The 27772-nt window shown below is 39.3% G+C and overlaps 1 protein-coding gene across 2 annotated transcripts in view; it reads right to left on the bottom strand.

The window, feature by feature from the left end:
• Positions 1–19498, bottom strand: part of CSRNP3 (cysteine and serine rich nuclear protein 3) — a 79262-nt gene extending 59764 nt beyond the window's left edge. The window contains exon 1 of one of the 2 annotated variants that reach the window (XM_006124795.5): positions 19263–19498. The gene's annotated coding sequence lies outside the window, so the exon portion shown is untranslated. Of the gene's footprint in view, positions 1–17383; positions 17531–19262 lie in introns of those variants that run through there. The other variant, XM_006124796.5, reaches the window with a different exon arrangement.
• Between the last annotated feature and the right edge of the window lie 8274 nt (positions 19499–27772).

Here is a 27772-nt window from a genome sequence, read left to right as displayed (position 1 = left end):
AAACTAAATAATTTGCTATGTGAAGGAGAAGTGTAGATGACATGTAAACCTTTCTGCAAAATAAATCAAGTCTTTTGACATCTTTGTCTAATGTGTAGTTACTGAGGTGTTTTCGCCCTTTGTTGTGCTGCATCTCCTGGGTTGAGGGTGAATGAATAAAAATTCAGACCTCTTTGGTGGCAAACATACTTTTATCTGCCCTCTTGTTGGTAGGTAAGGCGGCTGCAGGAGTTTGCCAGATCTTATCTGCAACTTCCAATATGGCTTCATCAAGCAGGATAGACAGCTTAGAAGACTGGGAAGTTTAGAGATTCTTAAAGAGGCAATGTTGTTTTTCTTTAATCTCTGACAACTGTAGCTCTTGACTAACCACCACCCTCTTGAACAACTCCTGAAATTGTTTTAAATCATCAGGGGGTGAGGCATCTCCCGGGATAACTGCTTCATCAGATGACGAAGAGGAATGATCAGTAGGAGATATATCAGGTGGCTGTGCTTCCACTGCAGTGGGCTGCTCTTGGGCAGTGTTGGAGGGAGGAGGATGAGGAGACACTGGGTTCTGTTCTAGAACCGAGGAAGGTGGAGCAGGGGAATGTTCAGGGGATGCACTCCCATATGTTGACCATGGGCGAAATCTGGATCTATAATGAGAGGAGTGTCTGCAAGGCGAACAATGTCTGTGTCGGTCATCATGGTGGTAATAATTACTATATGAGGGAGAACACCTGCATGTGTGAGGTCTTCTGTATTCCCTCCAGTAATTGGATCTTGGAGAAGGGGAGGGAGTATAAGATCTCCTTGGGGAAAGTGATGGAGAAGCACATCGTTTTTTAGCCTGTTAGGGCGTAGGAGAGGCTGATCAGTCAGGCCAAAGGGCCTTGTCAAATAAAATCATACGAAGCCTCATCTCTCTGTTGCGGCAGACTCGGGCCATTAACTTGCTGCAGTGGGGGCACTTTTGCGGCACATGAGCTTCCACCAAGAAGCGTATACAGGTAGAATGTCAGTCTGAGGCCGGCATGGCCTCCCGACACGCCTCATACTTTTTAAAACCCAGAGACCCAGGCTTTTTTTTTTTTTTTGAATATGGAATATGAACTATATACAAAGGGATAAACTTGAGAGTATATTTACAATGGTAGGGGGGAAAACTAGTAACTGGAATAGTAACATATAACTGCAATATTTTTTTAAGAACATGTTGAAAAACTAATTAAGAGGAAATATAAGGGAAGAATAAGAGGAAAGGGTAAGTAACTGGGACTCTCTCACAACATAACCCAAGGAGAAGCGGTTCACACTGTCTGCAGCCTGAGGCGGTTGAGAGGAACTAGCGGGAGCTGGATTGTGCATGTATACAAAAGGTCACGAGCACCGCGGGACACCTCTGTGCATGCACGATCTGGAAGGCTACTGCTGCAAAAAGTCTCCGATCTGCAGCACCGGGGCAAGCCCAACACCTACAGTGGAGCACCCACGGGGACATCACTTGAAAAAGGATAAGTAGTTTGGGGAGCACTAGGGACATATGATTAGGACAAGTCTAGTAATCCATCTCCCATGTAGTCAGTATATGATGCTGTAGTGGAAAACTGTGAAACTCTACCGACCATAACCTTACATAATGCACTTGGCTAACTAGGCAATGCCAGCTGATCCTAACAATCAGTTTTCACCTGAAGCATGAGACTGGTGTATCTCTTTTTTAGCATGCAGAGCCAGTCCCTTAAAAATCCAACTAAGCATTTGATTCAATAGCCTCCTAAGGCAACTAATTCTATATTACTTTACAAAAGAAAATATGACATTTCAATTACAGATGTCAAAGGTTAACCGGTAAGCATCACCTTTAGCAGGTGATGCTTCCTGGTTCTGGTTAACCAATATGGGCTAGATCAGCTCCTTGCCTGCTACAGGCAGCAGCTGCTCCATCCCCACAGGGCCCACCATAGACAGGGGCACTTAAACCTGGCCAGAACAGCCCCTGCCTGTGGTGGACCCAAGCACATTACAGGCAGGGGCTGCTCCAGCCTCGTCATGGCAGGCAGGGGAACTGCTCCAGCCCCGCCCACATTCCCTTTAATCAGCTAACTAGTTAAACATCACGTTTAACTGGTTAACCAATTAAACAGGATTCTACATCCCTACTTGCAATCTCAACTGAGCCTTCAAAGCCATTACAGAATCCACCTTTTGCCAATATTTTGCACAGTAACCATGATACAGCGAAAGCCCAAGACTTCCACTGAAGATGTTCTACACATGAAAAATATACAGAATTGTTACATTATAAAACATAGGAATTTAGTTAATTCTTAACCAGTGGCACTCCACATAGAACCAATGAGAGCTATATCCATGACACCCTATCTGGCAGTTTTATTCAGAAACTATTATTTTCAAGGACTCAATATCTACTCCTCAAATAGCAAGCTACAATTCTCTCCCTTACAATAACATAGTTGTGGAGAATTATTTACTTTTCTCCTATACTTTCTCTTAGAGTAAATGGGGTTACTCATGTTTTATTGAGGGTAGAATTTAGTCGTGGGTCAGAAAACAAGTTCCATCAAGGTTCTAATTCTGCTCCTATTTTTTTACACAGTGGGACTCAGAAAAATTCTAATACAGTTTAATAGGAAGTCTGAAACAAAGCAAATATATTAAATAATAAGATATTTGTTGTAACAATTACAACAATCATTTTATATTTCTTTGTCTAGAACCCTGATTTTGTTTTGCTTCCATAAAAGTTAATTGAAATCCCTGATCAACTTGAAACAAATTTGGTATCCCTAACTTCTTTACTCAAGCCTTTGGAAGACTAGATTTGTATACAATATATATCATATAGACACCATATAATCATAATTAAATTTAAAATAATCAGTTGAAACTTTCCCTTGGAATAAAATATATATTTAAGCAAAGCCAGACTTAATTCAAAGAAATAGAGAATAAAAACATAGGTTAAAGGGCTGCACAGTGGTAGATCAATACATTAAAAGTGCTTTTCATATAAAACTTCAAAGTCTTGCAACTGTAAAGTTAAACAGAACAAGCATGGGAGGAAAATATTAAAGAGAAGGTCAGGAGAAAGAGAGACACAGAAGCAGGCTAAACATCAAACCGCGAGTAAAGATATACATTGCCATTGTCTCTGGAAGGAATCAATTATGCTACTCATCCTGGACTCTAAACATGCTTAACTAGAAAGGAAAACTTCCTCCTTTATTTTTTTTTCTTCATCCCTTTTCCCTCACATCACCCTTGCACACGTTGCACTCCACAGAAGTCACTTCATACCTGATGGCTAAATTCAAGAAGTTACGAATTCAAGCAGAATGTTACTTCAGTGGCAAGGATTATTTGTACTCTGCCATTCACGTTGAAATTTACCACTCTGGGTGTCTGCTTCAAGCTGCTTTTAGTTTCATCTGAAGTGGTTCAACTATTTTCAATCAAAATCAGGAAAAAGGTTGGGTTGTTTTTTTGTTTGGTTGGTTTTTTGCAACAGTCACAAGCTGTTGAAGGCCAAGGACTGAGGCATGCCTCATCCCTAGGCTGAGTCCAATATGGGACTAACTACTTCTAATTTATCATAAAGAGACTTATTAACTGAACAACATTAAACAACTATGCACAACAAATTCACTACTAGACTAAAGATGGGAAAGCTACTGGGCTACTGTAGCCTATAAAATATTTCTTATAGATTTACTATTGCCGTATGATTTCGATAATATGTATATTATTATAAGTTACAGTAGGTTTATATTAAAGTAGTCTGGAAATTTGGCTGTAATACAAAGGACTAACAGGCCACGTTCTGTATGTACAGCTAAGGCAAAGCTAGCATACACATGCCTGGGACCCTACACTCAGATAGCAAAATCAATGTGTGTATATTGGGACCCTTCACCTAGATAATGCAACCTTCAATGATATAGGGGATTCCAAGAATAACTGCAAATTTAGCAGGTACATCATTACTTAGAAAAACTCAAAATAACCAGTTAAGACCAGACTGAAAAACTGGGACAGAAATAACAAATGTGATAGATCCACAAAAGGCTCTTGGTAATGAACTGATGTATATGATAATAAGTTGAGATCAATAATATACTGACCTATAGAAAGAAAACACTTCATTAGTAAAGTGATGAAATACAAATAAGGAGTAAAGGAAACATCCCCTCCTGAATATGTATCAAATAGGGAGGTGAACGTGTACCCATATACATGGTTAATCGATCAGCCAGGGCTCATGGGTTAACATACACACACCCTTGCCTCCCGCTGCTGCCTCTGTTTCAAGCCACCAGCCCACACAAACCAGACTTTGCCCCCCCTTCCCTTTTGCTGCTTCTGTGTTTGCAGTGAGCCAACTTAAAAGCCTCCCCAGCAACCATCTCCCCACACCTGCTGAAATTTTCAACGGTTACATGTTTACCTAAGTAAACTCATTTTAACATCCCTAATAACAATGTCAGCATAATATATTATAAAAGTGGCATCCCAGCCTAGCGGCAATAGGAGAAGATGATGTAGTCCTTTTGAGGTGTTAAAATGAAGGCCACTGGGAAGGTGGGGAAGGTGATGGTAGTGAGGAAGATGATTAATACTTAACGTTGGTCTAGAAGGAATGGTGTGAGTATATTGAAATACAGATATACATTACCTATCATGTGAAGTTGGAATGTTTGTGACTATGCTAAATGTATTAAACTATATTTCTATATTTACAAGAGTTCCTATAGTCTGAGTGTTGCCACTGTACACATCAGGGTTCCCAACCATAGAATAATTTAAACACTGATCCTGATCCTGGAACAAAGGAACTGTCAACCCTAAACTAACTGAAAGTTCATAAGCAATCAAAGATCATGCAACAAGACATTCCTTCGCCATCACTGGCAGTAAGAAGGAACTATGGGAGAGGGAATTGGCAGTGTGCTTTATACCGACACATGCATATGCCACTTCAGAGGGTGCCAGAGCTACTCCCCTATGGATACCAGTAAAGAAAAAACTTCTGGCAGCAGCGCATGTGGCGAGAACACACACCTACAATGAAACGGTCATGACCAAGCACTTGAAGAACAGTATCTCCTGTGCTTTCAGTGCTCCCACTACTGACATCTGAGAAGAGAGGAAGAGAACGATGTGGCCTGACTCAAATGCAGAGGAGCAAGACACAGGGGCAGGAAATGGGGAAAAATGTAAGCAGTGAGAAGACAAGAAGAGGAGTGATTAAGAGGAGGATTGGGGAGAAGGGACAAGCATAGAGGGAAATAGAAGATGGGAACAGTATAGTAACAGGATATGAGACTGGAAAAAATGGAATGACAACAAGAGTCAGGGAAAAAGGAACAAAAGTAAAGGCTGAATGGCCAGAGATGGCAGGAGTCAGTATGTAAGAGAGAGGGATTGAGGACAAAAACAGGAGGGGGAGATAGATAGTGTGAGGAGGACAAGGGTGGGAGCTGAAGAGAAGGAAATTGGAACAAAAGGAGATAAGAGGAGCCTTAATGGTTTATGATACTTGGAATTACTCCTCTACAGTTCCTGGTATTCAACACAGGAGTCATGTGTCTCAACATTCACTGTTTGACAAATAGGCATGAAACTCACTGGCAAAGTACATCTTCACCCTTCTATGGGGCAGACCCACATTGAAAGTAAACTGGAAATTGTGTAGTGAACGCAGCAGGGATTTGGAGTGAGATAAAGAACGGTCTTGTGGTTAAGGCAGTTTAATGTCATCCTGAAGAACTTGATTCTACCCTTCCCCATACAGAGGTCCCATGTGATGATGAACAAGTCAACTCTTTTGATAACATATCTTAATTGCTGCATTATGCCTATGTATAAACCCCTCCTCATTTGGGGCTGTTGTGCAATGTGCTGTTAAAATGCACGCATCATAAAAATGTCGAGGAATACATTAATATTTCTGCATTCTGTGCAGGGTTTGGTTGGTGTGCCATAAATAATATGTGAAATTACAGATTGAAAGCTGAAGATAAAGAGAAATATGGAATAAGAATAATTCAATGAGCACCATCCTTCAAATGAGGCAGGTGGAAAAAATAGCATGTGATCATGTAAATAAAGACAGTACCATGATTCTCAGACACAAAGGAACTGAATTTTCATCGGCCACCTTAATTCTGGCATTTCTCAACTTCTGAAAGCTTTCCTTTGCAACTTTAATACTCTTTTAATATAAATTTTTGGTTGTAGTATTATCAAATTTCACTAAGTAATATATATGTTAAATGAATATATAAAGTCCTTTACTAGATTTTGCTCTGCAACTTGAAACCTATGTACGTTGTAAATGGGCTTTCATGTTATATGTATTATACCTTTAAATTCCTAAAAAATGTCTTTTTTTAATAGACCGGCAGTGGGAAAAATTTGGCCCACCAAGGGAGCTGAACTGGCCCTCGGAGGTCCTGCTGCTCCCCCCACCCACAAGTCAATCAGGACCTAGGGACGGAGGAGCACACGGTGCTTAGAGTCAACCCTGGCAGTTGACTCTAAGAGCCATGCACCAGAGGGACAAGGAGTGACAGACTTTGCACACACCCCACCTCCAGGGCAATCAGGGCATGGGAGCAAGGGGGGGGCATGCACAGTCTCCTCCTACTCTGCAAGGGGCTTGGCACTTAGTCAACCACCAGCTGCTGTTCAGCTGGCAGGTAACTATGCGCAGTGCTCACTTGCAGGGCATGGGCAGACTCCATGTGCTCCTCCCACCCTTAGGCCCTGACTGATCTGGGGACAGGGAGGAAAGCGCACAAAATCTCCTCCCACCGCCAGGGGCATGGGCATCTAGAGGGAACCGCCAGCTGTTCAGAACTGATAGTTCTGATAGCTCTCTCTGGGGTAAAAGACTAAAAATCACAATAGTTAACAAAACTGGATTTATTTGAAATTATTACCAAAAAGAAGGTTCCCCTTGTGTATTAAACATAAGATATTAATAACTCTTTTCGGTATACAAAAAATAAACAGCACAATTTAAGCTTCAAATAAAATAAATATTTTAGCAGTTACATTAAGATTTCAAATTGTACCATAATAAATTGTTATATTTAGTGACTACAGCCTCTAGAGTTGATGTGTGCTAGGGGACTCAAAGATTATTGAGATGACCCTCACGCTTCGGGGCTAAAATCTGGTGTGTGCATCTGTTGTAATATCCCATGACTGTGAGAAGTTGCCATACAGCAGGGCTACTCAACATGCAGCCCGCGGCCTTCATGCAGCCTGCAGCCCGTGGTGCAGTTTGGGTTTAAGTGGGGCTCAACACGCAGCATGAGGGTGGGAGCCAAAACAAAAAAGTACTCAATATAATTTCTCTTGATATGCATTTTAGTAGTTAAATTCCTGGATTGTCATTGCTTATTAAAAGTGTTGTCATATGGTAGAAAACGGGTAAATATTGCATTTTATTAATATCAGCAGAACTAACTTAAATGGGGCCTGTGTGTTGTGCAGTCTTGCCTTAATCTTTGTATTCATGTCGGTCAGTGTGAAAGAAGTTTTTTGCATATATTTGCATATATATATATACGCAACCACACTTAAGTTGTGGCCCTCAGCATGTGAGTATCATTGTTGCCCCCAGGGCTTCCAAAGTTGAATAGCCCTGATATATAGAAAAGAAAGTGGGGGGAGAGGCGGTAAAATGCATAATGATAACCCAAAGTGAAAGTGTGGAAATTCAGTGTTTTGCTTACACATACTTTGATCCTGTCCTTAATTGTCTGACTGTTTCTGCTACAAGAGAGATGTATGCATAAATGATACCATGAAAATACAAATTTGTTAATAATAATATTCCAAAATATTTTGCTATAAATCAATGGTCTCTTTGTGATTCTGATTAAAACTAGGGCTGTCAATTAGGGTACATCCACACTGCAACACTACTTCAAGATACTGGAGTATCCCAAAATAGTTATCCCGCATCTTTACAGCAGGCCCATTATTTCGGGTTCACTATTCCGATGTCCCTGTAAACCTCATTCTACGAGGAGTAAGGGATGTTTCAGAATAGCGCTTTATTTTGATATTTGCAAAAAGGGAAGGATTGTCTGATGTGGAGAGTTGGAGACCAGGTTGAGATAGATTTAGAAGTAAATCCAAACTGTTTTAAATTTTAATGTTGGGCAGATCCTCCTTGTTGCAATAAAGAGCAAAATCTTACATTTGTAGCTCAAATGAGTTGGCAGATTGAAAATAAAAATGTCTTACAAACCATTTCACTTTGTTTAAAAACTCAAAGCTGAAAAACCTTTTCAGAGAGAGCTTACAGAGGAGGCTCAGTTTGAATAAGTGTGCACATTCACCCAATTCCTTAAAGACAGAGATTTCACCAGAGCATGAATAGAAACTAAACAGCTAATTCATTCCCTTACTTAGCTGGCCGACTTATAACTAACTACCTTATGACTGTCCAACTTCATCTTATTCAGAGGACTCTGCTGAGACAAAATAAATTATCTACACCATGCCATGATAATAGCTGGAATTCACAGTCAGGCAAAGTAAGAAAAACGGTGCTTGAGAACTTAAAAATTTGATGTAATGATATTTACTTTGCTTTGACTTGTGATGTTGAGAATTTGTTTGTTAATGGTTATAAAATGTTAACATTTTAAAATCTTAATCTTTGCTGTCATTCAATAATTGTCTGACTACTTCTTCTGTCTGACCTCCTCCATCCATAATTTTCCCACAACTGAGAAAATTTAAAATAATAAAAAAATTAAATGCTTAAACACTTAATTTTGTGCAAATGTCAATTTAAATATATATATATATATATATTAAATAATACAGTTATCAGCATTATTTTAAATATATATATATAGTTAAAATAATGCTGATATCTGTTGGAATTATAAAAAGAATTCTACCTCACCTAGCTATAGAAGCTGTACTTTTAAGTCTCTCTTTATATATGTCCTTTATATTTATTTTCTGTATTTTTTCTCTCAAATTCCCATGTCAGTTTTACCTTTAAAGGACTTAACTTTTATGATGCATGTTAGACAGTCTGCAATTTACATATTCCATTTTGCTTTTACGCAGAATGATCTATGACAAGAAATGTGATTCCCATACATGAGTAAATGTGTTTGAGAGAGGATGTGATGATAAGCAGTTGAAGCCACTTAACCAAAAGCCATAAAGTTAAACCCTGGGCTGAACTGGAAGTTAATAACCAGCAGGAGCTCCACAATAACTCTGACAACACAAAAGAGCACATGAATGGAATTTCTGTGAGAACTTTAATTTCCCAATCGGTCAGGATATTCCCTCCCTTCAAGGAAATAATTTTGAAAATTAGAGAGATCAGTTGTCAAACCTCACATTGGAAAAGATATCACTATTTTTGTCATTTGCACTACTGAAGTTTACTGCTTTGACTTTATTTTATTATAGTCCATGACCTTTTCCCTTCCCACCATGACTTTCAAGTAACTGTTCCTCGGGAATCTGCCAGGACTGAAATTTGTCTGTGGTTATGAAAAGTAAAAATCATAATTATTTCTATTTTTTCTTTACTTATTTACAAATCAAATTTGCTAAGAAGTGTTATCTCACAGCCAAAGAAACTGCAAATGTTTGCAATCAGTCAAAATAGATTTTTTAAAAAATATTTATGTTCTATTAAAAAATTAGACACCACTATTTCTAAAAAGGAAATTAATCTAAAATGTCTAAAATCACAGAACCAAAATAAGATATGTATGCTTTGAAAACTGCCTCTCCTATTAAAGGAATAATCTCCTCCCATAGGGAAACCCACAAGTAGGCTAGCCAGAACCCACAGAGCTTTCAAGAATTAAATATCCCTCACATGGGAGAGCTGTTTGGGCTATAGAGCAGGTAGTATGTACAGGCTCCCAGTCCCATGGATCCTAGGGACCTGCTCATAAATAAATCCTCAGGCCCATTCTGAACTAGGCAGCAATATGGTATTCCGTTTTAAGCATTTCCGGAAATTCATGCCAGTGTAGACATAGCCAGGTAGTACATTAAAAAGTCACAACTTTCAATCAGATTTCCACAGTCAATACTGTGGAGCTAGCACTCCCTATTTTAACACCAACCAATAAGGATGATTCATGCCCTAGCTTCTCCACTTCTGGAAAGAGAGTACAATCCAGCTCCAAATTAAGTCAAGAAACCCAATTAAAATTTTTCTGAAACTGTGTGTAAAGCTTAGCTAAATAAGTTGAATATATTTTGATGGGTACACTTTAAGGTGCCCTCTTACATTTTGGGCATATTTCATCACAATCTGATGCTGAAACTGATTTCTTTGTCTTTTTTTCCCCCACTGTTTACTTGTGTAAAACTTATATGAAGTGATAGGGGAGAAGCAGAAGTATGGGAATTACAATTTTCCTTGGGGATAAGGGTGGTGGCAAGAGGTAAAAGGAAGAATATACATGCAAGTTTAGAGTAGGAAACAGGGATGTTAAATGTCGGTTAATTGAACAGTCAATTAACCTCATGAATTCTTATCGGTTACTCGCGTATTCTATAGTCCCTGGGAGTCGGGCCAGCCCCACTCCTGAAAAGGCCCTACCACTCCGCTCTGCTGCATTAGTGGGGTGCCAGGCAGAAACTGGTCCGTGAGGGGAGCTAGTTAAAAAACCAGATCCCGTGGTGGACCAGCTGTCTGTTACTCCATGCTGCTGCCTCTGATACAGAGGCAGCAGCATAGGGTAGCAGCAGCCCCTATCTCGGGTGGGTCTGAGCTTCCAGATCCAATGTGAGCCAGAACTGAGCTGGGATGCCTGCCTTCCTGGCTCTTAATACACTTTAAATGAAGAGTCACAGTGGCGTAGGTCCTGGACCCAGCGCAAGCCAAGACTGAGCCGGACTGCTGGACAGCCTGCTAAAAAAATGTACTGGCAATCAGCGGGGGAGGGGGAAAATGCATGCAGTCTACAGCATTAACTGGTAAGCTTACGTTTTTCAGTTAATCGACTACACTATTATATCCCTAGTAGAAATCAGTGGCTATTTTCCAGAGGATTTTTTTTTTAAATAATACAGCTATGTTAGCGGAAGCATGACCCTAAGTGCATCCCAAGTGCCAAAAGGTAAGGTAGTGAGTTTCAGCTGGCTTGACTATTTCAGAGTATCCTAATTCACTTCTGTTATAATCTGTATCTGGAAAAGACAAGACTTAGGGTATGTCTACACTTGCCCCCTACTTTGAAGTAGGGAGGCAAATGAAGCATACCAAAGTTGCAAATCAAGCCCGGGATTTAAATATCCTGCGCTTGATTTGCATGTCCCCAGCCGACCGCCATTTTAGAAATTCACTAGCCCGGAGTAACTGCCCGCATCTACATGCGGCAGTGAAACGGGAGTCTGATTTAAAGCCCCTAATTCGAATTAGCTGGTAAACCTCATTGCAGGAGGAATACCAGCTAATTCGAGTTAGGGCTTTACATCGGACTCCCGTTTCACTGCCGTGTGAAGACACAGGCAGTTACTCCAGGCTAGTGAATTTCTAAAATGGCGACCGGCCGGGAACATGCAAATCAAGCGCAGGATATTTAAATCCCGGGCTTGATTTGCAACTTCAGTATGCTTCATTTGCCTCTCTACTTCAAAGTAGGGGGCAAGTGTAGACATACCCTAAGGGATATATGAAAGAGGTCCATAAAATCATGAAATAGTGTGGTGAAAGTAAATAAGGAAGTGTTATTTACCTCACCACATAACACATGAACCAGAGGTCACCTAATGAAATTAATAGGCAACAAGTTTAAAACTAACATAAGGCAGTACATCTTCACACAACATACATGTGTACCTGCAGAGCTCCTTGCCAAGAAATTCTGTAAAGGCCAAAAGTATGACTGGGCTCAAATAAGAATTAGATAAATTCATGGCTATTAGCAAAGATAGTCAGGGATGCAACATTGTGTTCTGGGTGTCTGTAAAAGCTGGCACTGGGCAACAAGGGATGGATCACTTGAGAAATGTATCCTGTTCTGTTCACTCCAATGAAGCCTCTGGCACCCGGTATTGATCTGACTCAGTATGGCTGTTTTTTTATCTTTGAACCAGACAAATCTGGGGAGTGGGTAAAAAAAACTTTTTCTACTTACAGGGAAGGCTGATGCTTTCATCCAGGTTGAATCACATAGAACTGGCAATCATAGTCAAGAGGACATTCAATGGCATATTTATTGGAAGCTACAAGGACAAACCAGCTTGCATTATAGAAAGCAACAAGAGGGAAAAAACAGCATGGAACTAAGGATGTTAAATATATTGACTAAATGACTAATCGAATAATTGATGCATTTTGCATCAACTATTCAATTAGTCGATAGGCTGTTCTGCCTTTGAAGTGTAGCAACAGCCCTACGGGGATTCCAGCTGATCCTGAGCGCCACGCAGCACTGCTGCTTTGAAATGCTGTGTGCAGCCTGACGCTGGGCTCCCTGTGACATTTCCAAGTGGCAGTGCTGCACGGAGCTCCATATCAGTGGGGGAGTCCCCAGCTGATCTCAGGCTCCACGTGGCACTGCCACTTTGAAACGCCGCGTGCAGCCTGGGGACACCCCAGCTGGCCCTGAACTGCACATAGTATTTCAAAGCAGCAGCGCCACATGGAGTCTGGGGTCTGGCCCCAGGCTTAAAGCGGCACTGCTGCTTTGAAGTATCCCCTTCCTCCCTCCTCTTGCTGCCTCTTTCTGAGAGAGGAAGCAAGTGGGAGGGAAGAGACTAGCATCTGCTTATCAGATAGTCGACTAGTCCTTCGCATCCCTACACAGAACCACATCCATCAGACTTCATAATACCTTTCCTTACAACTGTGCCAATGGACTTTGAGAATACATTTCACAAGATGACTGGACCATAAAACTGAGACAGAGAACCCCAAATTATCTTTCACCTAAAATGACAAAGGAACAAAGCATTTTGGATATTGTGGGAGATCCTGATCATAGCAGGAGTCATCTTGGATGAAGGTGTAAAAATCTTACCTTGACCCAATATTATAGTTCTGTTAAGTCTTAATCACTAGAAAGTTTTTCAGTTTTATGTTTGTAATCATTTCTGATTTTAATCCCTTATACTTGAATTCACTTAACATCTATCTTTTTGATGAAGTAAATGTGTTTTATTGTTATTCTAAATCAACCCAGTACTGTGTTTAACTTGAAGTGACTATTAATTCCAGATAAAACAATAAGCTTCTGTACTTTTGTCTCATTAAAAGAGCAATGGATCTTGTTACTCCTCTCCTTGTTACTCTAAATATTCCAGGAGAGTGCTGGAAATTTCAGGGCAGATGGTTTGGGAAATCAGGGCTGGGAGTGTTTGGGGGTCACTTGGCTAGTAAATGTTGAACTTTTCTAAATCAGGACTCTCTGGTCCAGCAGGGTCACGTATGTTCCTGAACCAGAGAATCCCGGTGGACGACCAGCGGCCGGGAGCCCTGCCAGTGGCCAGGACCCAGCCATGCTGGCAGAAGGGGTACCACAGCCAGGAGACCTACCGTGGGAGTCCAGTTGGATCAGAGGAAGAGGGGCCAGCGCAACAGAGACTCTGGGAGTCTGGAAGCCTGGCAGGCTGGTATGACAGCAGGCTCCGATGGGTCTGGTAGGGAAGTGGAGCCAGAGGCTGGGAGCCCTGCCGCAGGAGTCCAGCTGGGCTGGTGGCAGGGGGGTTGACATGGCAACAGGCTTTGGTAGGGCCAGCAGAGCTGCGGAGCTGGTGACAGGGAACCTGACAGGGCTGAAAGCAGGCTCCAGCAAGGGTCAGTGTGGCAGCTCTGCTGTGGCTGCAAACCCAGCTGGGCTGGTGGCATGCAGGGTAGCCAGCTGGAAGGCCAGCAGCCAGCCAGGAGTTGAGCCGGGGTGGGGGTCTGGTGACAGGGGCGGGGCCAGAATTGACCTCCCCTATTCCAGCAAACTCCCTCATTAAGGACCGGTCAGCTCCTAAGGATGCCAGACCAGGGAGGTCCAATCTGTAGTAAACAAAGCTGATGGAGAGCATAGTGTAGCTCTGGTATAACAAACAGGCTCCTGGAGTCACATTTGCTAAAAATGGGTTGTTCACCATACAGACCAAATCACCGTATGTTGGAATACTGGCTGGATGCATCAGACCGTGAATTACAGCAGCAGAGCTTTTTCAGGCACTGAGGACAAGTGATGGTACAACCGCTAACTGATACGGGTGGGACCCTAAAATACGACATGGAGCAGGGGAAATAAAAGCTACATTATTTTTGCTAGGGTCATTTTAATCTGGTAAATCATTTTTGCTAGTTGTGTATTCTTGTAAATAGGTCATTTTTGTCTTCTAGCTATATTCAACCATCCTTCAAAACCAAGAGCAACACTGCAGAAACGAGATAACAATAATCTGAGTTCACTTAGTAAGACTGTTCAAATGGAAACAAAATTGTATAAATTTTATAGTGTTCCATGATATTTTGCTGAGAGGATGGCACACTTACAATGCAATCTGTCTCAACTTTATAACTGTTTCAGAGTGGTGACAAAGATAGACGTCTGACAGACAACGAGACAATTTATCTTTCAAAAAGCTTTACCAATCTCACAAAAGATTACACCTGTCTCACTTCAGCATGATCTGCCATCTGTTCCTTCAAAGAGATAAGTGCTTAAACGTCAAGGTTCTGTTATTAGAAGTATCTTTTGAGAACAAGAAAGAGTTTTATACACAGCAAATTCATTTAGTGCTTTGTTAAGGAGAACATACCCATTTTCAGGGGGCAAGCATTCTAACAAGTAGAGACAATCTCCAATAAATATTATTTTAAATGAGGTGTATTTAAAAACATAGAAAAATGTAATTATGATGCACCTTAAATTTGTCTTTTAGCTTCTGAATGAATCATTACATTGTAAATTATTCTTTCATTAATCCATCTATCTGGTAAAATAACATAGATAGTTCTAAATAATAGTGGTTTCCTCTTTTTGTTAAATAAACCAGGCCAAATTTCTAGACAAAGGAAGATATTGAATAAAGTTATTTTCTTGTTTTATGAAAACCCATTATGAGACACTTTGCACCAGAGTCTGACCTCTTATACACTTGTGTATGCAATGAATAAAACCACAAGAGTAAATGGTATTACAGTGTAAGCATAACTGAGATTAGAATCAAACATCCATGTTCACCACAGTATAATACTGGTATGAATAAAATACTGTATTCTATTGTGATTCTTAAAATGCTGTTTAGCTAGCATTCAAAATATAGATAAGCCAACTATCTCTTCACTAGGCCCAAATTATTAATGTAGAATATTTTGGAAACATCAAATATTATCAGCAAAACATGGCATTTCTGTGTACTCTACAAGTCACATAACAAAATCTGAAATCAATTCTTTCATTTTCTAAACTAACATGCAGAATAGGAATTAAATACCTAGTTTTTTAGAATATACAAGCACAATTTCTTTAGTTTGTAACCAAAGAAAGATGGTTTCACATCAATTTTCATATATGTGCAAAGGAGAGACAAATGTTATGGTTTCATTATAACTGTGAGGATGCTGTTCTACACTGATGCTCCTCTTGTAATTTTAGAGGAAGCAGTTAAATTTATATGAGTGTCTGTTTACTGTAAGTACTTAACCTCAAAATCTAATCTTAAAATCTATCAGTTTTGTTTTACACAAAAATGATAATTACATTACTAGATACAGCTTTATTTTTTCTGTTACTTCTTGTGCTACAGATTCTTTCACACTTACACAGTAACATTTGCCCTTTAAACAGGGCAAGTAACAACATAATTTATTCATCAGCAGTATGCTTCACATAAAGTGATGGTTGAATATACACAATATATTGGGAGTTCTTTAGAGCATATTTCTCAGTTCTGTTCATTAAAATATATGCACTACTGCCAAAGATTATTCAAAACATAATATGTAGTACAAAAGAGAAAGAAATTTCAGGACCTGATCCTGCATGGGTTCCAAATTGGCTTTGATAGGAGCTTCAGATGTAGATGCTGGGGTTTTCAAAGGTACCTCAGGGAGTCAGCTGCCCAACTTACACTGAAATTTAATGGGACTTGGGCACCTACCTTCCTAGATCATCTTTTCAGATCCCAGTGAGAATACTTTCAGGATTGGATTTTAACTGATGTATAGCACATAGTGATATAGATCTGGTACATATTCAGTTAATTTTTCCCTTTAAAAGTCAGATATTTTGTAAAAATTTACACTTCAGGCAGGATTCCTCTCACTTTACTCAGGCAAGTAGATCCTGATCTTGCAGTGCTTACTCATACAGCCACCTTAGGTTAGGACACTGAATAAGTACTATCTGTATGGCTGAATAAGGACTACTTACAGTTTACAAGACAAGAAAGACTGTACAAATCCCAATAAGCTAAGTCAGGACATCAGGATTTGTCCCTACATATTCTATTAGGATACTACACAAAATTAACTGTGAGAGTTCACCTGTTTTTAATCAAAGCAAACATATCAGAGCTCAAAGACTAATTAAAAAGTCATTATAAGTTTAATATATTATAATGAAAACAGGATCTGTGCCCAGAGAATAAATAAATTGCTGCCAGGAAACCACTAATGTTTGTTCAAAGGTAAGGTTTTCACTAATAAAACAGACAGTATAACAATAAATAAAAAGAAATTTCTCTCTACATTATATAATTAAAAGCACTATACATAGCATACAGAGAACTCTTTCCAAAATCAAGGTTTGTTGAAAGAAATTTTTAAATTAAAAAAAATCTCATTTTATATTAAACTAAAACAAAACAAAAAAACAAAACAAAAAAACCAACACCAAAACCCCATGATTTCTTTGATGACTACACAGCATTTGCACTTAAATTTTTATCAGTAACGATGATGGGGATTTCTACATTTTTCAAAGAAACACCAAGAAATAGAAAAATGATTTCCAAACTTAAAAAACAAAAAAAGGCATTGAAAATCCGGCTAAACAAGAATCACACAATGACTTTGATTTATCTTACAATTTAAAAACTGCACATCCATCCAATTAAGAATGGTTTTCCCTTTCTTCCTCCCATAGGTTAAGAAGGTAGAGAAATATTTCAGAGATGATTAAATACCATTAAATCAAATTAGAGTTTATTACATTTAAAACATTTAAACTTTGTTAGGAGAAATTAGGAGAAAAGCAGCATATGTTTAAGGCAACAAAGTATGAGTATTTCACCTGAAGCATCACAGAAGAAGAATAAGATCTCCAAAACCAAAGCAACAAATGCAAACCAATTAAACTTCATGTATGAATCAAAGCAAATTATGCAGAACCTATAATCTTTCGTCCCATACCTGTAGACAGTTTACTATAACTGTTGCAGAAAAGCAGTAAGAACTTCTTAAGACAGAAAACAAAAAGTCTGCTTCATTTTATGTCAGCTACAGACTGCTGCAGTACCCAGTATATTTTTTTCAGTCAACTGTTACAGCCTTCCACCAGCCTGGTGACCTTTGAACTCCTCCCCCCCCCCCCCCTTGCAGTTAAAGCTACTGTGCTTGTCTCATTTACATAAGGCTGGTGAAGGCCTGCCAGCAACAAAAAGGGAATGCTGGGTAAGAAATTGTAGAGCTGCAGTTCTGCCGGAATACCTGAATCACTGGAGAGCTGGGAGTGGGGGTGGGGAGCAGAAAGAAAAATCTATTGCCACTTACATACTGATAACTCAAAAGCATATTTCCTATTGTGATTATTAGGAGGTAGATATTTTAATTCAAGTATATTAAGCATCCACCAAAAAACAAAATCTAGTCGGAGCAGCTAGTTTCCAAGGAGACCATAACAGTCAAATACTTCATTTAAATACATGTTGAAGGCAGACAAGCAATTCTCAGCAACTGGCCTCTGCTTCTTAAAATACAGTTCCCAGATGTTTTATTTCAAAAAGCGTCTATTTCAATATGGTATTTTGAAAATCATGAGTTTAATGCAGACTCACCTTGTTTCAGATACCTCCATATGAATTAGCATCAGATACAATTGCAACAGTATTAATGTAAGGAGGCAATGTTCAGAATGGTTCACAATTATTGATCATTAGTATAATTAATAATCAGTGATAAAATGACTGCTAATCTTGGCCAAGTATAAATTTCAATCAAATGCTGTACCAAAAATGTGGATGCATGGATATTAAATTTTAAACCATTTGAACTGTTAATTTTAGAAATATATATTTCACTTTAAATAGTTAAATTTATATAAAAAATGGGGAAATGTTCACCTGGCTTTCGGAAGAGATTCAATGTTTTATTTTCTGCTTCTTTTCCTTCTTTACCTACAGACAGCATCCTCCCTATTCAAATGCTCAACTTTCCTATTGCTGAAATACTCTCTAGAAATTAGCAATTCAAATTCTTTCAGGATTTGTCACTATATGCATCTTATGCCTTTTAAAGTGGTGGAGTAATGAGAAAAACGCTACTGCAAAATCATTTAAAAATGAAGAAGTTTTAATAAGGCTAATCTCTAGACCACTAATATGGTAGAGAAACTCTGTATCTACACAGTGTATTAAGATGATCATAGGCCATTAGGATCTAAGGGATCATTTTTAAAAATAAAAAGTATTTCAACTATACAAATTAGTAACTGAAATTAATGTCTATTTGAAAAACGGAAAGTAAAATATAATCCACCTTGTTAACACTGTGAGAATTTCTTGAATGCGGTTTCATAATGAATCATTCATGTTTATATGTATATTTATATTTCTAAAAGCACCATTTTAAAGATACTCCAGAAAAAAACACTATAAAAATCCACGCTTATTGTTATATTCCAAAATTAATAATTTTTTAAATAAAACAAATGGTGATGCAACACATTTCCTATAAAAATATTGAGCTTAAAGAAATAGCAGAATAATGGATATTGCTATTAAATATGTTATAATATTTCTGTACTGGCAATAGATCCATTTTAGTATTAATTGTACTTTTACTAATTACACAGTTTTCACAGATAAATTAAGTTTGATGTAGAAATACAGTAAAATATGTGTACAATAAATCTGATGATAGTACTTAATTTATCTAAATATCAAAATTATGTATATCACGCAAACTACACCTTTCCAAATGCAATAAAATGTATTTCTAAAAAAAAAGGTAGCCAAAGCACTGATTAAACTCAAAACACAGAAGCATTTTAATAATCTATAAAATAACTGACCTGTTCAAATTGTTGTTTTTCCAATCCATGCACTCTTTTTATTAATTAGGAACCAAAATAGATTGATTATCATTTTATAACATATGACATATTCACTGTCTTCCTACTTCCAACAGAATCTTCTTAAATTTCCCAGCACTGTGTTTTATTGCTGGTACCATATGCTTTATTGTTCAGCGACAAGAGCTTCACTCTGCACAAAGACTCATTACCTACTGCTTGCTGAGCAGCTTCAGTCTCACTGAGGCTGCCTATGTGATCACATGGGAGTTTTGTCTGAGAAAACCAGGCATGCCACTGATTTCACTATCTATGGATATTTTTATCAGCTGAGGTCTACCATGAGGAATGAATAACAAATGATAAAGCTTCTTTAACTCATTAAGGCAGCAAAAATTATGAAAATCTCCTCTCAACCTTTTTTTTTTTTTTTTTTTAAAGATGGAATTCTGGAGTTTTTAAAAGTAAATTATAAATTTTTGTGGTGATAATCTCACACAATGTTATGCCTCATATATTGTAGTATACATTTATATGAATGTTCTAAAGAGATAATATTCCTGTTTACTGTTATCTTGGCATAAAACTTTATTAAACACTTAGGCTGACAATATTTATCCCTTTGTGGAGATCAGAGCTACTGAATAAGTATCTTCCTCCAAAAGCGACACCGTAATTTAAACATGTATCAGCAGTCAAAGGCCTGATCCTGCAACAATCCTTACCCATGCAACTAGTCTGAATGATTTCAAATAGGACTATTCAAGTGAGTAAGGATTTAAGTAAAGTTTTCAAATCAGGTCCTGACTCTGAAGTCTTCATAATGAAGGCAATTTATAATTTAATCTACTTTTTATGGTACCCAGTTATTGTATTTTAGTCATAAACATAAATATATATACACAAACAAAAACAAAGTATGCATATTTGTTATTTACTTTGGCCATTTGGTTATAGCATTTTACATCAAGCTGAAACTTACATTTTAAAAAATAATGAAAGCACATACATGAAAAAAGATAAATGGTTAATGAGTGTTCTTAACATTATTATTACAGAGGATTAATTTTAGAACCTAATTTCTACTTAAAAAAGAGTAAGAGACATTCTCACTCTGTATAATTTAAAATGTTAACATAGTACTTATAACAGAATTCCTCAACTACTAACTTATAAAAAATTAATCATGATATCTACAGTGCAGAGGTGCAAGTTTTCTATAAAAGTAGTGCATTAACTCTAGAATTATTTACTGCACTTAGAAAATATATATGGTAAACAGGATGATTTCTACACATGAAAAATATCTACTTGTTCTCCTTTTCAAAACTCCCTCTTTAGAATACATAATTATCAGCTTGTTGCTCATTGAAGGCCCAATGTTCTTACTGAAATCAATAGAAGTTTTGTGATATAATCCCGTGGAAACAATAATGGGCCCGCCTATGAACACTGACAATCATGGATCTAATCTTTCCGACGCTAAAGACAATGAAGTCAATGGTGAAGCCCCCATTGATTCAACAGCATCAGGAACAGGCTCACCTTGTGATAAACACAAACCTAAAGCAATAGAACCAAGCGGCAGCCTCTATTTGTGAGTAATAATGAAAACTCAAGCAGAATCATGTTTAAATACACAAACAAAATAATCTGTATATCTAGTTTAATAAAAAGCATCCACATACATAAATTTTACTGCCATTTACATACTGTGTGATTAGCTGTTTGAAAGATAAGATTTGCAGGGATATGACCCAAATTTACTAATGACTAAAATAAATTAATCTGATGATGAATTGAGTGCAAATCATATTTTCTTTAAAATCAGAATTCCATTGTCTGCATTAAAAAAAAGCCACCATTTTGATACAGTAACACCACCATACCTAAAGAAAACGGCTGAGCATCCTTCAAGAGCTCTAAAGCAGGAAACACCATAGCTGTATTCATTAATAAGTAGAAATGGAGGCAGACTGCACAGGTTGCTAACGAACAGCTGGTTTAAGATACAGCTATGCCTATTTTTCCCTCTGCTAATACAATTGCTGATGTCATGATGGTAGTGTAGAGAGAAATAAACAAAAGGCAGACATTTTTGCTGCTGCATCAGTAGGAAAACAGAAAAATAAAAAGATTTTGTAGGAGGAAGAGAACAAAAGAAAAAACAAAAAGAAAAATTATTGTCACATTTCCTAGGGAACATTACACAAAACGGAATTAAAAAAAAAACAAAAACTAACAGGAGGCCAGACCAAAAATAATTAAGAAACATAAACAATTAAATATTTTAACAGGAAAAAGTTGCTTCAGCAAAAGAACAATAGCAGCAAGCTGTCTTAACACCACACAAAATACATAACATCAGTCAACCCTTTTTGTCAGATTGCAAAAAATCCCTTTGTGCTCAACAATGGGATTTCTCAATAAAGATGCTAAAAACTCTGACCCCTGTAGTAACGGGTGAGGGAGGCTAGAAGGGAGAAAGGCCCCCTCTTGATTCTACAGGACCTATCTGAATGTTCATTGGCTTTGGAAACCTGGCATTCCTTGTTACACCATGGCAGATAAGCTCCAATGAGAGTTGCCAGTTTTCTGATTACAGAAAATCAAACATCCTTTCCCCACCCCATCTCATCCTTCCTGAGGCCCTACCCTACCCCTTCTTCAAGGCTTCACCCCCCTTCCCTCCAATCACTCAAATCCTGTGTCTCCATCACTTGCTCTCTACCCTTGCCCATTTTCACTGGATTAGGGCAGGAGTTTGGGGTACACCAGAAGAATGTGGGCTCTGAGGTTTGTGAAGGGTTCCAAGCTGGGGCAGGGTGTTGGGGCATAATGGGATAAGGTCTCCAAGTGGGGGTGTGGGCTCTGGAGTAGGGCTGAGGATAAGCAGTTGAAGACATGGGGAGGGGGTTCTGACCTGGAGATGGGGTTCAAGAAGGGGTGGAGGCTCTGGGCAGTACTTATCTCAAGATGCTCCCAGAAGTGCTCAACATATCCCCATGGCCCCTAGTTTCATTGGTGGCCAAAGAGGCTCTGATTGCTTCATTACCCACAGGAGCCACCCCTCTAGTTCCAATTGGTCATGGTTCACAGCTAATAAAGAGTTGTTGTAGAGCTTGCACTTGGGACAGGGACAACGAGCAAGAGCCTCCCTGGCTACCCCTGTGCCTAAGAGCGGCAGGGTCATGCTGCTGCTTCCTAGAAGCTGCATGAAGCCAGGGCATGCAGGTAGTCTGGCTTAGCTCTGCTGCAACGTCAAATGGAATTTTAAAGGCCCAGTCAATAATGCTGAAAGTTTCCAGATTCTGCATTTTGCTTTGGAACATTTACACTGCATAGGAACACTGCTACAAACATTGTTCTTCTGCATAGAAGCTGTGGCAAAAACTATCAATACAGGGATGGATGTGATTTTTATGGCTTGTGACTGGTCAGGAAACCTTCAATGTGTGGGGATTATTTCCACCATGGGAGGGAAATGACTATTTATCCTAGTCTATATCTATTGAATACACACACTTCTAAACAGATATTATATAGCAAAAGCATAACACACCTTACAACTCAATGTCACTTCCAGAATTCTCAAAATCGGCCATATATTACAATCTACAGTTTATTGGTGTGTAGCTGCTGTGGGGCTCTGCTTTTCGCACCTAATATCTTAGTTAGATATTCAACCCAAGCTGTCATTCAGTGTTACCCTGCCCCTTAGTCACATGGGTCCAGTTGCCAATCTGAACAACCTCTAAGGTAGGGCTGAGCCACAATGTTAAAGAAAGACCAATTTGCAGCTCAGTACTTATTTATTCTACTGGTTGGATCCTGCACTGGAGGCTGTAATCATGGAAAGCCCCAAATGCAACAGAAATGCCACATTTCCATTCTATGGGGGAAACAGAGAAGCTGCATAGTTGAACTCTCTGTAAGAGCATGGTGTTAGAAGAGAGAGAACAATCCAGTGGAAGCAGTTCTGGTGGTGGCTGGAGAGCCCTGACCTGGGGAGCCTGACCCCAGGAAGCCCCAACAGCAGAATGAGGAGCCCAGGCTCCAGGAGTTTTGTCTGGGCCAGTGGCAGTGGGGCCAGCTGCAGGATGGGGAGCCCTGGCCTCGGGAGCCCCACAGCCCAGAGAGGAGCCCAGGAGTGGGACTGGTGGCCAACAGGGGAGCTTTGACCTCCCCTGGTCGGTCTGCCTTGGTCTGGCAAAATCCCTGGCTCAGGAACTCTCAGGTTTCTAGCTGCCCAACCAGGAAGGTCTAGCCTGTACTACCACAACTTTGAAATTAATGACTATTCAGATAAATGGATTGAGACAACAAAAACCAAGATTAAAAGTGAACCTTCAACTGCATTTTTCATTTTGTTTCTAACTTTTGAAAATACATTTCCCACATGTTTTCTCCTTTCCTATCTGTCACAGACTGATTTTCCCAACCTGGACTGCAAAGAATAGAGGAGACATTCTATACTGTGATATTTATAACAACAATGCAATCAGCAGTCCCTTCCATGATTGCCTAATCTAGGACAGGCTTTAGGGAGGCCATGTGATATTATTTAAACAGCAAAGTGTCAGGACCGGGGTGTGGCAGTATAAACCTAGTGGTTGGGTTGGATTGGTCTTACCTAATGGTCAGAGTCAGAGTCTTTGTGCTGGGATTAGAGGGAAAGAATCAGAACCCAAGGATCAAACAAGAGTCAGTCTGGAGCAGCAGCCAGTCAGGACATCTCTCAGTTTTCAGACAACTTCCTAAGCCTCCTGGTTTAAATAATATGGACAAGCCAATTGATAGGACTGGCCTTCATCCCATGTCAGGATCGTCATGGTTTGTGCCTTAGAAATGGATCAGTTTTCTGCTAGCTCCTCACGACCAGTAATTCTGGATGAGCAGGCCAGTGGTGGCCAGGGTATAGAAGGCTACTTAAGAATCTGTAGGGCCTGAATCTGAGAACCATGAGCTCTTGTACACAGATTAGAAATATTCATCCCTACACCAGTGCTAGCTTTAGGACAGAGGGAAGCAGTTTACACCTTCCTTTTTCACATGCTATCAGAAGCAGGTGTAGCCTGACACAGATTAGCACCTATCTAACTTGTGCCTCTGCTGTAGTAGCCTCTATGGGTCATTGCAGTGACACAGAACTGCTGGACCACAGGCTCTGGCCACTGTTAATCTTGCTCTTTGTATTACCTTGACACGTGTCCAGTGCCATGGCCTCTTGTGGAGGATCATGGAACCAAAGGCGTTACCTCTGTGACTTTTGCAAAGATCATTTGCACCAGAGTTTACTCCCACAAAGGGTCTGGTAGCTCTTTTGTACTGGTCATGTGGCCACAGAGCAAGAGTCACCTCTCCAAGCTGAGTTCAGACAACATGAAAGACAGAGAGATACACATGGTCTCCACAAAGAATCAATATATTCATTACACCTAAGCCCTGCTTCTTGTCTACCATGAAGGACACTTGCAGAGACTATTGGAAGTGTCACTTGCCTAGTGACCAGTTAAAGACTGACAATAGGTCCCAGAAAAACAACAGCTATGTAAAAATATTAATTGAATTAAACATTAAAATTAAGTTATACATTATCACACACTATTTTTTGTTATTGTTGTTTATGCTGTGATTCCTGAACACAACACAAATTTTAATTATGTTTACTTAACAAAACATAAGGGCTATTTCCTATCTCAAATCAATTCAGGTACCATAAATCAAAACAAAACTGCTCCTCCCGTCAGTCTGATATCTGAAGATGCGTCTACACTGAAGGGCTTATCTTGAAATAAGCTACACAAATTGAGCTACGTCAATTATGTAGCTTATTTCGAAATTGGGAGCATCTACAAAGCACTTATTTTGAAATAGAGCACTCTTCCTCCGACTTCCCTTACTCATACAATGAGGGTTACAGGAGTTGGAGTAAGAAGTCCTCCAGCTTGAAAGTATTTCGACATTATTTCAAAATAACTGCCTGCTGTGTTGATGCAGACAAAGTTATTTCAAAATAACGCTAGTTATTTCAAATGTATGTTTCTGTGTAGATGTACCCTGAGACAAATGTAAAGGGAGATAAGAACTGTATCCAGCAAACTGCATGTGAAGCTGTATGAGCTTGAAGAGCTATCATACTCAAAGAACAGATACTCTTCTGTAAGCAAACTTTCTGTTTTCTCTCACATGCTTCCTAAAACACAAGTGGTTAAACTGCCAGAATAGTGCAAGTTAGCTATGTGGCAGGTGTACTACTGTACTGAGTGACACAGAGTAGGTGACAAAGAAGTTACTAACTGCTGCAGCATCAGATAATGAAATTAATTACTTAAATGAATACATGAATTCTGACTGTAGTACGGCCAGGAGAAAAATATGGAAGTTTATTCCTTCTCTAGTCATTATGCAATCACCTGAATGGACCGAGTTTAAAAATTACATAAAGTAGGCATGAAGGAAATAAAAGGTACATCCTCTTCAGAGCCACCCATATATGACTTTTGAACCCTACTTGGCTTCATGAAACACCCAGAATTCCAGTCGAGTATGTTATCTGTCTACAAATGATCATGTTAGTTTTGTTTTAAAGATGCTGTTTTGTTTAAAGAAAGACTTTGAAAAAAGACAAATACATTTAAAACAGGGGCTGCCTAACCCATGCCTTATCCACTTCATAAGCCAGCTCCATGCTCCAGCTAGTTTCCATGACAGCTCAGATATCACAGTATAATGCATGCTGGGGAATCATTCAGAGCTACACAGCAGGGATGAACATTGCAGGACCTAAAAAGATGAACTACAAAGGCAGTTTTCAGTTAATAATGTACATGGTCCCCTCAGCATGGCTGCTGAACACATCTTGTTCACCAAATGCTATCCATCTCTTTCAAATCACCCCGCCAAAACTCATTTCTGCTATAAATCCTTCTTATACAAAGTTTCTCTCCAATAATCTCTCTCTCTTAAACTGCTGCCTGTGTTTTGTCTTGTTTGTATTAAATTATAATTCCTCTGGACAGGAACCATGTCTAATTCTATGTTCCTTAAAGTACCAGCGGACATTCATGAGGCAATAGAAATAAAACATCAGCTCACTGTGCATATTTTATATATAATTTTACATTTATTTATTTTATTTACTTTAACCATTAAGACATTCTTTTTCAATTTTTCAGATACTTTTTTTCTTTATTTAGCTAGCTTTTCTGAATCCCCCCCCTCCTCCACACACACGCCGATTCATATGGGAACGTTGCCTGCTATTTCCCTTCATCAGGAAGTGAAGGAAAAGTGCAATTTTCTGTATTCCTCACTCTGGCTGGGGAGCACAGATGGCAGACAAACCTATGCCTGCCCCACCCAAGGGACATGCACCCCCTCTCCCGGCTGTGCCTGCTGGAGCTGCAACAGCCATGGAGAGTCACTTCTCACCAGGCCCCAAGCTGCTCCAGTAAGAGGGGGTTGGGACAATCCTCTCCTCCTGGGGAAGCCTGCATACTGAACCCCTCATCGCCAGCCCCACTCCAGAGAAATGATTTAAATGAAGCATGTGCATTCTCATTTTGTTTTCCAAAAAACAAAAAGTAATTGACGGAAGGGCCCGAACAATGCCTTGAACGCTTTCCTATTATAAAAACTAATAAAAGGTTGCATTGGGAGCATGGTTGCTCTTTATGTTTAATGTAGCAATAGAAAAAAAGCTTAAATAATCTAAGTATTATAGATTTTAAGATAGATCTGGTGGAGTCAGGTGACTGAACATAGAAGGCTTCTAGCCTGTCCCCCACACAGCCCATGTCACACAGCCCATGTCACACACATAGCCTTTTTCTCCATCTACTGGTTTATGCTCCAAACAGATATCTTATTCAAAAACCCAAACACAAAACAGTTCTTCCACCCAACAGGGGTGCCATTTATTGGGGGCTGGGAGGCACTAGGCCCCCTCCCGAGCTTGAACCCCTGGATTTCCTGGTTGAGGTCTGCTTGAAGTTGCATGACCTGACTCTAGAGGTAGTTCTTAAAAGCAACAGTTTGGTCTGGCTGCAACTTTGCCTTTGGGGCAGGGAGTTTGTTCTAAAAAGAGGGAGTGGCAGGGTGATTAAGAATAACAAAGGGCTGGTTATTTAGGTAATTGAAGAATCTCTAGACATCATAAAAACATTGCCAAATACTCCACTTAAAGGATGGAGGGTGTGTGTGTGGGGGGAGAGATATAGGAATGAGTGTTGTGCTGCAGGGATCTCCATTTGAACCAATGCCCTTAAACTTCTCATAAAAACGTTCTTGAAAAAGGGGTCAACAATGACTAATCCAAAGATGATTGCAAAGAGTTCCAAAGGGATATCACAAAACTGGGTGACTGGACAACACAAGGGCAGGTGGAATTCAGTGTGATAAGTACAAAGCAATATAGATGATGATAAGTGCAGAGTAATGCAGGTGGTAAACTTGTGGAACTCTTTGCCAAGAGATGATGGAAAGGCCCAAATTATAGCAGGGTTCCA

The sequence above is a fragment of the Pelodiscus sinensis genome, chromosome 7 (assembly GCF_052426305.1).
Source record: "Pelodiscus sinensis isolate ZL-2025 chromosome 7, ASM5242630v1, whole genome shotgun sequence".
NCBI lineage: Eukaryota > Metazoa > Chordata > Testudines > Trionychidae > Pelodiscus > Pelodiscus sinensis.
Note: the sequence above shows the minus strand (reverse complement) of the source record. Positions and strands in the feature narration are given on the sequence as shown.